The 12,651-nt window shown below is 39.7% G+C and overlaps 1 protein-coding gene across 7 annotated transcripts in view; it reads left to right on the top strand.

Moving 5' to 3' along the window:
• The window catches only part of WASF3 (WASP family member 3), a 63,325-nt gene that overhangs the window by 18,977 nt on the left and 31,697 nt on the right, over positions 1 to 12,651 (top strand). For all 7 annotated transcript variants that reach the window (XM_031615602.2, XM_090133796.1, XM_090133795.1 and 4 more), the window contains one exon: positions 2 to 94. The gene's annotated coding sequence lies outside the window, so the exon portion shown is untranslated. The remainder of the gene's footprint in view (position 1; positions 95 to 12,651) is intronic.

Genomic DNA, 12,651 nt, shown 5'->3' with positions numbered 1-12,651 from the left:
GATAAAGCCACCTGAGAGTGCTAGCAAGTTACAGAACAACCATTTTCTCAAACGAGTTAACAGGAAGGATATTCTCTACTCCCTTTTTTAAATGGTGAGTTAGTCAATTGACCTCTTATTGAACACACTTTGCCATGTATGACTCTATTATTTAAAGCTGTGGTAAACTTCTTAAACTGAAGACCAATGCTGAAGTTTGGAAACTGTCCAGAAGGCTTTGAATTATGATTGTGAATCAGGCTAGTATTTCTCTCATGTTGAAGATGGGCTGTATTAGGCACTGAAACAAATGGTAAAACACACTGATAGCCCAGAAGACTGTTATTTAGATAGTAATCTTGTTGTGTAGAAAACAGAAATAAATTTATTGTGTTTGTGGATGCTCAGGAAATATCGGATTTTAAATTTGCATCCATTAATTATTTTACCCTCTATAATCTGTACTTTGCTGATGTGCTGTCTTAGAGATTTAAACCAAATCTGCTGAGGTTACATGTTTGACTGCTTGCCTAAAAAGTTCAATGGATAATAAAAGGTTTATATTTATTGATATTAAATTAACATCCCATGGAAAAACCCTCTTTTCCTCAGCCCTCTGTGTTGGCTGGGATGCTCACATACAACCCACACTTCTGGATGCAGAACATGTTTTCTGTTTGTGGGAAAGCAAGAAGAAGCTGTGTTGCATCTGCTTGGTTGTGATGGAAGATATGGACTGTGCAGGTTGAAGTAGAAAGGACTTCTGCCAAGCTTTAGGCAGTTTTGTTAGTGTAAGTAAAGATGTGCTGATTTTAAGAGACTGCAGCTTTTCTACATCTGTAATGGGAAGCAGAGAAACCTAAAACCTGGGGGGCATGTTTAATGTTCTTCCTTTTGAGAAGATGATTAGGTTGAAAGTAGTGTTTAGCTGTTTGTGGGAGAGACCCCTTATTTCCAACCTCTGTGAAATAACCTGTTTTGCATGTATAGTAAGGTGTTTTTGAGTCATTCTTATCCTCACTTGGATGATCAGTGTGTCTTGTCTCTTCTTCTCCAGGTTTCCTAGTGTGTTTTGCTTATGCGAAGAGCCCAATAGTTGTGAAGTTGCTCAAAATAAAATACAACTGTTAAATATTTGTGAAAGGTACAGATTCCTTAAAGTGCCAGCTTTTTGCTGGCTGAGTTGTCCAGAATTCTCCTACTGTTCTCCAGAAGCCTATTTCTTTCTGCCCAGCTATAGTAAACTAATGAAAAACACTGACTCACTCAGCAAAAAGCTGAAGTTCATTAATTATATAGCAGTGTTAGGAGAGAGAGGCAGGACGGTGTTTCTGAATTGAGTGCCCTGTGGAGGTGGGGGAAATGTCCTGTGAAAGAGGAAAGAGTGTCCCTAAATCTTTGCATTACAAGTGAGTAAAGTCAAGTTGATGTGAATCTATTTTTTAGTAGAGCTGACTTAAAAATCAAAGAAATATGATCACAGATTCTGATCTTAATTGAGAGATGCATGCATTGTTCATGAGCTTATGATGTTTTCTGATCTTGATTTTAAAGGAGACTTAGTATCTGGGCTTAACTCTTGCATGTATTGGCTTTGGATTCTATGCAGCGTGCATTTATTTCTCATTGGGACTTCATAGAATCACAGAATCCTTAGAGTTGGAAGAGACTTCTGAAGGCCGTCTAGTCCAACTCTCCTGCAGTGAACAGGGATATCACAGCTAGGTCAGGTTGCCCAGGGCCTTATCCAGCCTTATCTGGAAAGTCTCCAGGGATGGGGCATCAACCACATCTCTGGGCAACCTGTTCCATGCCTCACCACTCACACTGTAAAAAATGTTTTCCTTACATCTAAACTAAATCTGCCCTCTTTGAGCTTGAAACCGTTTCCTCTTGTTCTGTCACCACAGGCTCTGCTAAAGAGTCTCTCTCCTTCTTTTCTGTAGCTGTCCTGTAGGGAGCCTACAGAGAGGAGGGGAATCAATTCTTTGAAAGGGTAGATAACAGCAGGACGAGGAGAAATGGTTTTAAGTTGAGGGAGGGAAGATTTAGGTTGGATTTAGGCATTACAGTAACTCCCCTTCAGAATTATACAGTTAGTATGTGGGAATCTGCTCGAAGATGAGGTTTAAATCTCAGTTGTCTGTGCACTGATTTAACTGAATCGGTTTCTAAATTTAAACTGATGTGGTTAAATTGCTTCTTGAACTGTGTGTCAATTAGTCTCTGATGGCTTGATTTTTCCATATATGCGGCTTGTCTCTGTAGATTACATTGACTATTTAAAGCGTAGTTGAAAGCAATGTAAGAATTGATTAGTTATGTAATTTGGTGTGTGAAAGGACAGTATAATGTAATCTTCAGGAGACCATATTGCTCTCTACGGCCTGAAAGGAGGTTGTGATGAGATGAGGGTTGGCTTCTTCTCTCAGGTAGCTGTGGTAGGACAAGCAGGAATGGTCTCAAGTCATGCCAGGGGAGATTCAGGTTGGGTATTAGGAAGAATTTCGTCTCAGGAAGAGCAGTGAGGCATTGGAGTGGGCTGCCCAGGGAATGGCAGTCTCATCATCCCTGGAGGTGTTAAAAGAAAGGGTAGATGTAGTACCTGAGGACATGGTTTAGATGAGCAATATTGGTGATAGGTGAATGGTTGGACCAGATGATCTTAGGTCTTTTTCAACCTTTATGATTCTTAGATGACTCAAATGATACTTCTTGAGAATTGGCATCAGTGCCTAATGTTAACTTGTTAATCTACAGAATCTCTGGTCTCTAATGCAGTTGTACAAATTTTGCTTAATTTGTTGTGATTCTCAAACAGCCTTAGGCAGGATGCTTACAACTGTGATACTGCCGCCTTCTGGAGCCTCAAAACAGAGCTGGTGAGAGCAGTTCTCATGCACCGTGGCCAGCTGCTTGCAGCCATGGTCAAAAAGCCCTCTCCTTTTGAACTGTGAGGTCTCGCCAGCTCAGTGGAATTTAAACTAATAATTGTGTTTTCCAAGGTGGTCACAAGGATGACAGCAACACCAGTGCTGGGATGGAGGCATGCTTCTTAGCTTGTTGAGGCTGTGAAGCTGAGAATGTGGTGTTTGAAGGGAAGGAGGAGGACCTGACCTCACTGCCTGATGAAGGGAGATGGAGCCCTGGCTTCTGACTTTCCTCAAAGAACACAAATTTCCTTTTTAAAACAGTGATATGTTCAGATGGAAGTGCAGAAATAGCCCTGAAAAATGGAAATTCTGTTTAGAGGTTTGCAATACAGTCATGATGGTTTTAGATGAGAGAACACTTTGGGGGAAGCGAGCACTGATGCATGATGCAGTTGGGAACTGATGATAATTGTCTCTGACTCGGTGTGCAAAACAAAAGATGATTATTATTGTGTTACGTCATCTTTGCAAAACTTTTTGTTTTTGAAAGGCGTGCGTTTCACTTAAGGGAAAACTCTCAGCACCTTCATTACAAATCTTCTGTGACAGGCCATACGTAGAGACCAAAGGCATAAGGAGAGCCTTTGAGTATTCTTTGCATCCCCCGGATGCTTTCTGTCTAGGTCAGCTGAGAAAAGGAGGGGATGAGAGGCAGCAGGCACAGACCAGAACACAGGAAGTTCCCACTGAACGTGATGAAAAGCTGCTTTACTTTGAGGGCAACAAAGCACTGGAACAAACTACCCTGAGAGGTTATGGAGTCTCCTTTCACCTTTCAGAGTACATTTATTGAAACAAACATAAAAATCTTTTAATACTTCATGCCTTTTAAATTAATTTGGTCCTAAACATTTATAGGTATATGCTATTTTGTTATTTGCAGATAAACCATTTAAACCAACATATACCACACTAACATTCAACAAAAGCATCTTTTTTATGAAAATGATGCAGATATGAATAAACTACATGTCTAACAAGGGAAATATCATTCATAGTGTATGCAGGAGAAACGTCATGTAACACAGACCTTACAATGCATCAGATGCTTCTGTGAGTCATGGGAATAAATATATGAGAAATGCCTATTTTCTTCTGTCCAGTAAGATTTTGTTGGTCTGCGAACAGAATCTGTTACTGGGCCTCCAAAGTGATTTTGGGAGATGGGACAACAGAGGGTGACAGAAAATTTCCACAACTCTGAGCTGTTTAGCACAGTTTTATATTCCTAGCAACAAGAATGACAAGATTTAAATCTTCCTCCAATGACAGTATTGATGCAGGATCTTGCAAAAGCTGTTATTAATCACCCAGGCCAACGTATCTTTCAGGTTTAGTTTTAACATTAAGTAATCACTTCTGTTTAGCTTGCTATTCACCTGTACAACTAGATGTAACTGGTCTTTTCAATGTCTCTGTTCTGTTTCTGTATGAGAGGTTAACTTGAATCACTAACTGTCTTTCTGTCTGTCTTTCTATCTGTCTTTCTGTCTTTCTTACTGTTTTTCTTAGTACCAAAGCAGATTGAGTGCTCTCACTATCACTTACGTAGTCCCGACTATAAGGGCAGTAATTCCATAAACTGCTTTGGCTTCTTTCCTTTGGATTATGTTTCTGTTTGCTTACGTCTGATTCCAGCCTGCAAGTAGCTCAGCCAGGAGCAGCAGTTACGATAGCAGAGAGGTTGAAAGAGGGAATGGGGAAAATAATCCGTTTAATTAAATCAAGGAGTAGTTGGTTCGCAGCTGCCATAAAAAGCACAGCTTTAAGTGGAGTGGGTCCTAAGGCAATAGCTGGGTTTTGCTTCTGAGGAAACATAACTCACCTTGTAGTTGAAGCATTTATTGCTCGGTATTGGTGTGATCTATGTCCAATTTCCAGTCCTTCTACAGTCCCTGAGAGCCCGTAAGCATAATCAAATAGCTTTGTCTTCCTCAACTATATAGCTGAGATGCTGCTTGCTTTTCTCAACTTCGGAGAGTAAATACAATATCTAAGTGTACAGATACTGTAGTAACACAGGTACTATGCAACCTTGCTGTAACAGGCTTTCTGGTGCTCTTTTGGGGTGGTAACTTTGCCAAACGTAGGCAGTCCTTTTCTTTAGTGTTTTTTCATTGGCCTTACTGCCAAGGCTTTGGTATGTGGTTTGCTGCCAGCAGGATGGCTGCCAGCTAGTGGGAAGATGAGGTCCTTCCCCAGGCGTTTGGTGGCTGAGTGTGTTGGAGGGAAAGAGGTAGATAAAGCCATGAATTTTGTGCATAAAGTATCTTTATTCCCTTCTTTCCTGTGAAACCTTCATTCACTAAAACTGTGGTGAGGCATAATTGAAATCTACTATGTGGCAGGTTTTCAGCCTTGGGATGACAGTTTTTTTCCCAAGTGTTTTCCCTTCCCTATTCACCTTGTCCCCAAAAAAGCAAAATAAATTTAGTTCTTTTTTGACCTTTACATAGTGAATAGGCTTCTGAGCCTATAGCAACATGCTGTCATATTGGTTTGGATCCTCTTGAAGATCTGAGGACTCCCTGTGTACAATTACACAAGTAGAATTCAGTTCAGGTCTTTGATCATAGTGAGAACGTTGGGACAGCATCTCCTTCTCTGCTCTCCTGCTGTTCTCCTAAGCGACTGTAGAGTCCTGGGGAGAAAAAAGCCTGACCTCTGAAATCTTAAGTATTAGTAATTCTACTAATATAGTAGATACTAGAAATAGTAACTCTACCACAATCAGGCATATTTTGATGCTGCAGATCCCCCCAGCTGTGGGGTGTACAAATGATTTTCTTTTTTGAGTAATACAGAACTGTAAGGTGCTCTCTAGGAGCATTTGTAGTGGTGAGCAGAATCTAATGGGTCATGATACTTGGAGAGCTTGTTTGGAACAAATATCCCACTTCTCTTCCCAAAAAACGGGTATAATGCAGACACAGGATCATCAGCACCCCCTCGTCAGCTCCTGTTGTACCACACAGCTTGCTAATGTCCTCTCTAGCCATAGTTTCCTATGGCATATTTCCTAATTCCTTTTGAAGTCTTTGAACATCCCTGGAGGTCTACAAGCAGAAAACCACTAGTGGGTGGTGCCGTTCTTCCTTGCAAACTGCATTTATTTAGTTCAGATCTGCTTTTACTCTGCTACTGTGCTATTCTATATTATTACACAGTATAATAGTGCAGTATTATACTACTCTATTTTCCTTCCAACTCTTCAACACTTGATATTGACTAAAAGCAGAACTGGAGATAGATGGAGTCAGCACGATGCTCCCAGATGCTCAATATTAGGTTCTGAAAGTTAGTACTCTTCAAAAACAGTACTAACATTTTCAAAACTGATACATACGTAAATTTATATATCCATATAACGTATATAAATACATACAGCATATCTATATAAAAAAGAAAGAAAGTAGATTCTACCTATGTAGTTAAAATAGGTTCCACGAAACATGTTTACGTGCACTAATTTGAAATACTGGAAGAAAACAGACTTTAAAAACAATTTAGGATTATCACCGGAAAAATCTGTATCCCCAGTAATCTTAGCTAAGATTTGATTACTGTAACTGGAAAAAGTTGCTGAAGCCTCTTCTAAGTGATTGATTATAGATAGTGAGAATGTTCTTTTTCCTTGAAGCTGGTCTCTGGAACACTCCTGCCCTGCCAGCTCCATGGAGATCTGTTGATGCAGTGCCAGATTTCATGGAACACAGCTTTTCAGCCTTCCAGAAAGAGGATTTTTAGAGAAGGCTGACTGCTGTATTTGGTCTGAGACTCACGATGGTTTAATAGTAGCTTATTTATCTCACAATGGGAGTTACTGTAAGCGTAGTGAGGAAATCTCTTAAGTGCTGGAAATAAGGCTTTGTATTATTGCATGTTACATTTAGTAATGCTTGACGTTCGTTTTAGGCTTCATTTAAAAAGAAAACAAAACAAAACCAAACAAGGATTATAGATTGAATTATTAGGAAGCTAATGCAGGGCAGAACTTTGACATATGAGTTTGTGAAGGTAGAATATGGTACAAAAGAGCCTGCATGGGAAAATGATTTGTGTTTGGGGAGATCTTTGTGTATTATGTGCTTCATGCATTAATGAGATAGTAGATGTATCACATGCATTGAGGCTTTTTTTTTTTTTTTAATAAATTTTTATTTTTCTTTTATTCTGTTCTTGGTGAAAGATATAAGTTGGTATCTGTCCAGGTAACTTAAGTTTTTGGAAAATGTCTTCAGCAGTGATGAGGTAGGAAAGGGATACAGTCCATTTATTTTTCTCCTGACCCTGTTATTTGATTATAATACAACTGTAGGGGTATATGGAGCTTCTGTGCCTTTACTAGCTGAATGTTCTGCTGTGCTATCTGTAATTATTACTATTTTATGTTATGATCTGGAAATTTATGAATTACTAACTTCTTGTTTCAGAGATGACTGATTTTTGTGGTAATTTGAAGGTAACAATGTGGAAGGCAGAGAGGAGGAAGGTTATTTGATAGGGAGGAATTGCATAATTAGTGCTCAAGTTTAGGAACATTGGAAGATAACTTGTAGGAAAGCTACGAAAAGTATTCCTGCTCAGGGAAACCTCTAATCAGAGCTCAGCCCTCTTTAGGCAAAACAGCCACATAGAGCTGAGAATCACAGAATCATAGAATGGCTGGGTTGGAAGGGACCTTTGAGATCATCTAGTTCTGCTATAGGCAGGGACACCTCCCTCTAGGCCAGGTTGCTCACAGCCCCATTCAGCCTGGCCTTGAATGCTTCCTGGGAGGGGACATCCACAGCCTCACTGGGCAGCCTGTTCCAGTGTCTCACCAACATCAGTAAAGAATTTCTTCATGATATCTAGTCTAAATCTACCCTCTTCCAGTTTATACCTGGCTACATTAGTTCTGGCACTTAGTAAGACTGTGTGTAGGTTGTGCTGAGTGTGGTTGTTTTTGTGTGTTTGTTTTTTGCCACTGTTGTTGACACCCTTCTATCACTCATAGCATCTTGTTTTATGTACCAGTCCTCGACTGCACTACACTCTGTGGTATACTCTGGTCCATCTTGTGGTGACTGGCATGCTTCGTGAGAACAGATGGCACACTTGGCTCAGGATTAAAATAGTTGGGAATTCTTATGTTGCTTTCCTTAGACTCAGCTGTTAATAATAGAATCTAAATACAATATTTTGTTAAGCTTTTCCTTAGAATGAGCTCAAATAAACATGTTTTCCACACATAGCCTTAGCTGTTCTTTCTTTATTTCTGATACATCGTGAAAGTAAAATACTGATTGCTTCACAATCAGAAGGATTGGGGAAATCTGGAGTTTAGAACTGAAATCATACAATCATGTTATGACTTCGGTTGGAAAGGACCTTAAAGATCATTGAGCTTCAACCCCCTGCCATGGGCAGAGTTGCCAAGCACTAGACCTGTCTGCCCAGCACCCCATCCAGCCTGACCTTGAGCACCTGCAGGGATGGGGCATCCGCAGCTTCTCTGGGCAAATGGTGCCTGTGCCTCACTGCCATCTGAGTAAAGAATGTTTTCCTTGGTAGGAGTGGATGGGAAGCTTTGCTGTGGGGAATTGTAGCTTAAGTTTTCATGATCTCTCTGTATACTGGCGACATGTGCTGGGAAACTTATGCTCAAAGACCTTGGTTGTTCAGGAGGACATTGAAGTTACCTGCAAGACATTTCAGGCATTGTGATATATACTATGGTGGCCTGGTCACACATTGCTACAGTGCTTTCCAGCAGAAAAGTCTGTCCTGCCTGGTGAGAACTGGGGTTCCAAGAGGCACATCAGGAGCTGAGGCAGACAGAGACTGATGTTGAACTGTCAGGATACAAAGTGTTTTTTCTCTTGCAGTTTGACCTGTGTAATTGTTCTCATCTATCATCCTAGAGTTCCATGTGCATAACAGCTGTGTATATGTGTGCATATATATCAAATACATGTACGTGCACTGTATATGTATGTGTATGCATGCATGATTTTTTAAATCAAAAACAACTATGAGAACTTAACACATCCCCCTGACCTTTTAGATTAACTGCTGAGGGGGAAAAAGTTGAAGAATAGCATATTTTTTCTGAAAAATGCTGTTCTGAAAGTATTCTCTTGGTAATAATTATTAGACCTGTAAGAGAGGTAAGGAACACAATGTATTGCCATATGAATGGGTATTATTGGGCATGAAGTGGATCCTTCATCCATTTCTGTACTTTCCCTGCAATTTAAGGTTAATTGGAATCCTGAGAAGCAAATTACTGAATTTGCTTCTGGTTTAGCTTAAGGTGATTTGAGGATTTGAACTGCATGTTCTTCACCACATGCTGGATCCTGGAGGTCTTAATGTTCAGCCTTCATCACGTGGGCTGTGACCCAGACAGGTATTTCGAGCACTTTAAATCCATCACGGCTCTGTTAAATGGCATCAGGCTAATCCAGCAAGGCCTAACTGCCTCCTACATTTTCTTCAGATAATCAAGGAATTAGCTTCTGATAACACTTGCTGTTTGTGAAGGGGGAAGGCTGGTACAAGTGTGTTCTAAACGGACTCCAAGAACTGTTTGTGCGTTACTGTAGTTTAAATGTGTGAGGAAAAACACATTTTTAGTGCAAATTTTTAATATTTTTTACAGAATTTGTTCCAATGTCAGATTGTTTGAAGTAGCATAACATACCATACAGTCATAATGCTGCTGGTGTTCATATATGACCAAATTATTGCATTTTTGTAATCTGGATCGTAGAATCATAGAATGGCCTGGGTAGAAAGGACCACAGTGATCATCTAGTTTCAACCCCCCTGCTATGTACAGGGTTGCCAACCACCAGATGAAAGGTAACTTTCCATAATTCAAACTGCAGTGAGAATATGTATTAGGGTGCTTGCTTTGACTGGTTTGGATGCCTAATAGTCATTCATCCAGGAGGCCTTAATGAAAGAATCCCAGTTACTGTTGTCTCCTGATAGTTGAAAATAACAGCTGCTCTGCAGCCTCAGTTTCACAAGAGGGTGTTGGTGTTTATAATGCTTTTTGAACTGCAGTCCTATCAGATCCTGCAGTGGGCAGATGCTGAACAAGGCAGACTTCCTCCAGATGAGTAGGAAGCATCTTAGTATGCTTGACTTAGCTAAATAACAGTATTTGTTGGCTAGCAGTTTTCTTGTCAGTTTTTGATTTTATTATCCCATTGTCCTAAGAGAAACAGAACGTGCTAGAAAAATGTAGTGGTACTGGATAGGTGGGTATCATTAGTATTTTAAGTGTACTGTGAAGTATTTGAAACGTGATTTGCTTTAAGGCTAGGAATGCTTCTGCTAAGTGGTGTAAGAATGACCTGAGAATGACACACAGGCACTTTTCCTGCTAGCTGGGCTATTGACTTTAGTTAAAGAGAGTGTGAACTGTGTGTCTCTCTCCCCGTAATTAACTCCGTAGTCAAACTTGATGAGATCCATGGAGATGACATCTGGAAAGAATTTTGACCTGGTATTGGAGGACTGTGCTGTACTGAATTAGCTTGATGTTATAACTAGCTCTCTGCTGCTCTGTGATTTTACTCCTTGTGACCTCATACAGCTTATACTCCTCATTAAATGTTATCATTTAAGTCACAGAGGTGAAAACAAAATGAAATTTGACAAGATGCTGTTTTTTTGATCAGCATTGTTGTCAGTTCTTGCACGTTTTCACTTGTATAACCATTGGTTATTCAAAGTAGAAGGAGCTGAATTAATTTAGCAGCCCTATGGTTTGCACATGCAGAGATGGTGCAGGAGCAGGACAGGGGATTATCAATCTTAAGTTGTCTTCCTGTGCTGTAGGACAATGCGCTGCTTCCGCTTTCTTAACGCAGTGCTGAGTTCCTTCTTCTGGCTGAGTGCTTCTTTTCAAGCAGTGGTATTTTTAAAGCATAAATGTTACTTGAGAGGTAGACTGCGGTACAGTAAAGTAGTTTTGTATTTATTTCTTTCACCTCTGCTTGAAAAAAAGAGCTGCCACGTTTTTTGTATATGCCCAAGGAAAATATTTTTGAGTTGCTGTGCAGAATGATTGAGATAGAACTTAAACTCCGACAAATGCATGCTGTGTATCTTTTCAGTGAAGTCAAACAGAAATAAAATTAGAAATAAAGGAAAACAAATGGTGACTCAATTCAGTTCTGTTTGTTTGAATAGGAAAAGAGACGATAATAAATTCTTGGAGCATGATACAGATTTCAGGAAAGGTCATATGAAAGAAAAATGTTTTCAGTGCAGCGTAAGTACTTATTGGAACAAGTTCATTCTTAAGATAGCAAAAAAACAATTAAATGCTCTTGTGTGACTTGAAAAGCCATTTTATCTCCTATGTACACTTGTAGCATTTAGAATGCATTTGGTGCTAACGTGGTATTAGTTTGGAATAGGAAAATTAATGGTGGCTGTAAGTTTTTCTGTTGTTTTTTAACGTATGAAGGCAGCTGAACAGATGTTCAGGATGGTATGGAATATTCCTTCTTCCCCATCCCACCATTCCTCTCAAACAGAGCCATCTGGAGGGGGCTTGTGTAGAACGAGCAGCCGTCGTGCTAATAGCAAGATTAATGTCTCAGCATCTTTTGTTGATACTTTAAACTGGGCACTGTTTGTTCAAGGGGAAAGCAAGAATGTGAGTTGTCGTCATTGTGTGTGTGGTTAATTGTCCACGTGCATATGGAGAGAAGATGAGTAATTGTGCTTTTACCGAACAATAAAATAAATTTATGGTGACCATTTCAGACTTGGCCCCATACAGACGCAGTTCACCTTTTTTTCCATGACAATGATGCATCTGACCACTTTTTGCCCTTAAGCACAGTGTGAGGTAACGCCATCCTCTTACATCAGATTTACATTTACCTGTTTGGGTTCAGCAAAAGCTTCTGTCTGTGTTTTTCCAGAGTGTTCCAGTCCATGCTCTAATTTTTTTTAGCCCAATGTTGGTGGTGTGCTTTTTGGTTTTTTTTTTTCCCAGCAACAAGGATGGCTGGTAGATGCCTCCCAGTTTAATTAGCTTGATTTCTTGAGTACTATTACTTCATCTGGGAGATAGAGATCAGTGTTTTGATGCAACAAAGGTTTTGGTTAGGAAAAGAACAGCTGATAAGAGGCTCTAGTCAAGTGTGAAGGTGTCCTGGTTCATCTGTTTTCCAATACAGGATGAGTACAAAGGAGTGGATGGAACTGATGCTGGCAGGGTGAGTGAATTCATGACAGCAAGCTATTGTATTGTGCTATCTGTGAACATCTATTGAATTTCAGATATGCAGTTTTTTTTCCTAAATAGTTATCCTACTAGCATTGACACATTTTAATCTTCCATGTTAAGCTTAATGAATGAGAATCATATTTCAAAACTTACAAAATAGTTGCAGTGGGACTGCCTTGTTTTTCTTGTGTTCCGTTTTGTGAAAAGAATTTCAAAGAATGGGAACCCAATATTATATTAAAGAATGCAACTTGTCTTGAGGTGTGTAAAGCCTGAAACTCCTCCTGCCCTAGTGTAGTAAGCTGCTCTAAGTGAGAATGTGAATCGTAAGAAGGAGACAGCCAAAAATTATTTCAGATGGCTTTTGGGGAAAGATGAGCATAGAGAAAGGAGGACAGATTAAAACTAGCTGAGAAATGTTTTATAATCAATTAATTTGGCTGATAAGAACTTAGTACAGGAAAAAAAAAAAAGATATTCTAATGTCCCAATCAAATC

Source organism: Phasianus colchicus, chromosome 1 (assembly GCF_987193195.1).
Source record: "Phasianus colchicus chromosome 1, bPhaCol1.hap1.1, whole genome shotgun sequence".
In the NCBI taxonomy this organism is placed as follows: domain Eukaryota; kingdom Metazoa; phylum Chordata; class Aves; order Galliformes; family Phasianidae; genus Phasianus; species Phasianus colchicus.
Note: the sequence above shows the minus strand (reverse complement) of the source record. Positions and strands in the feature narration are given on the sequence as shown.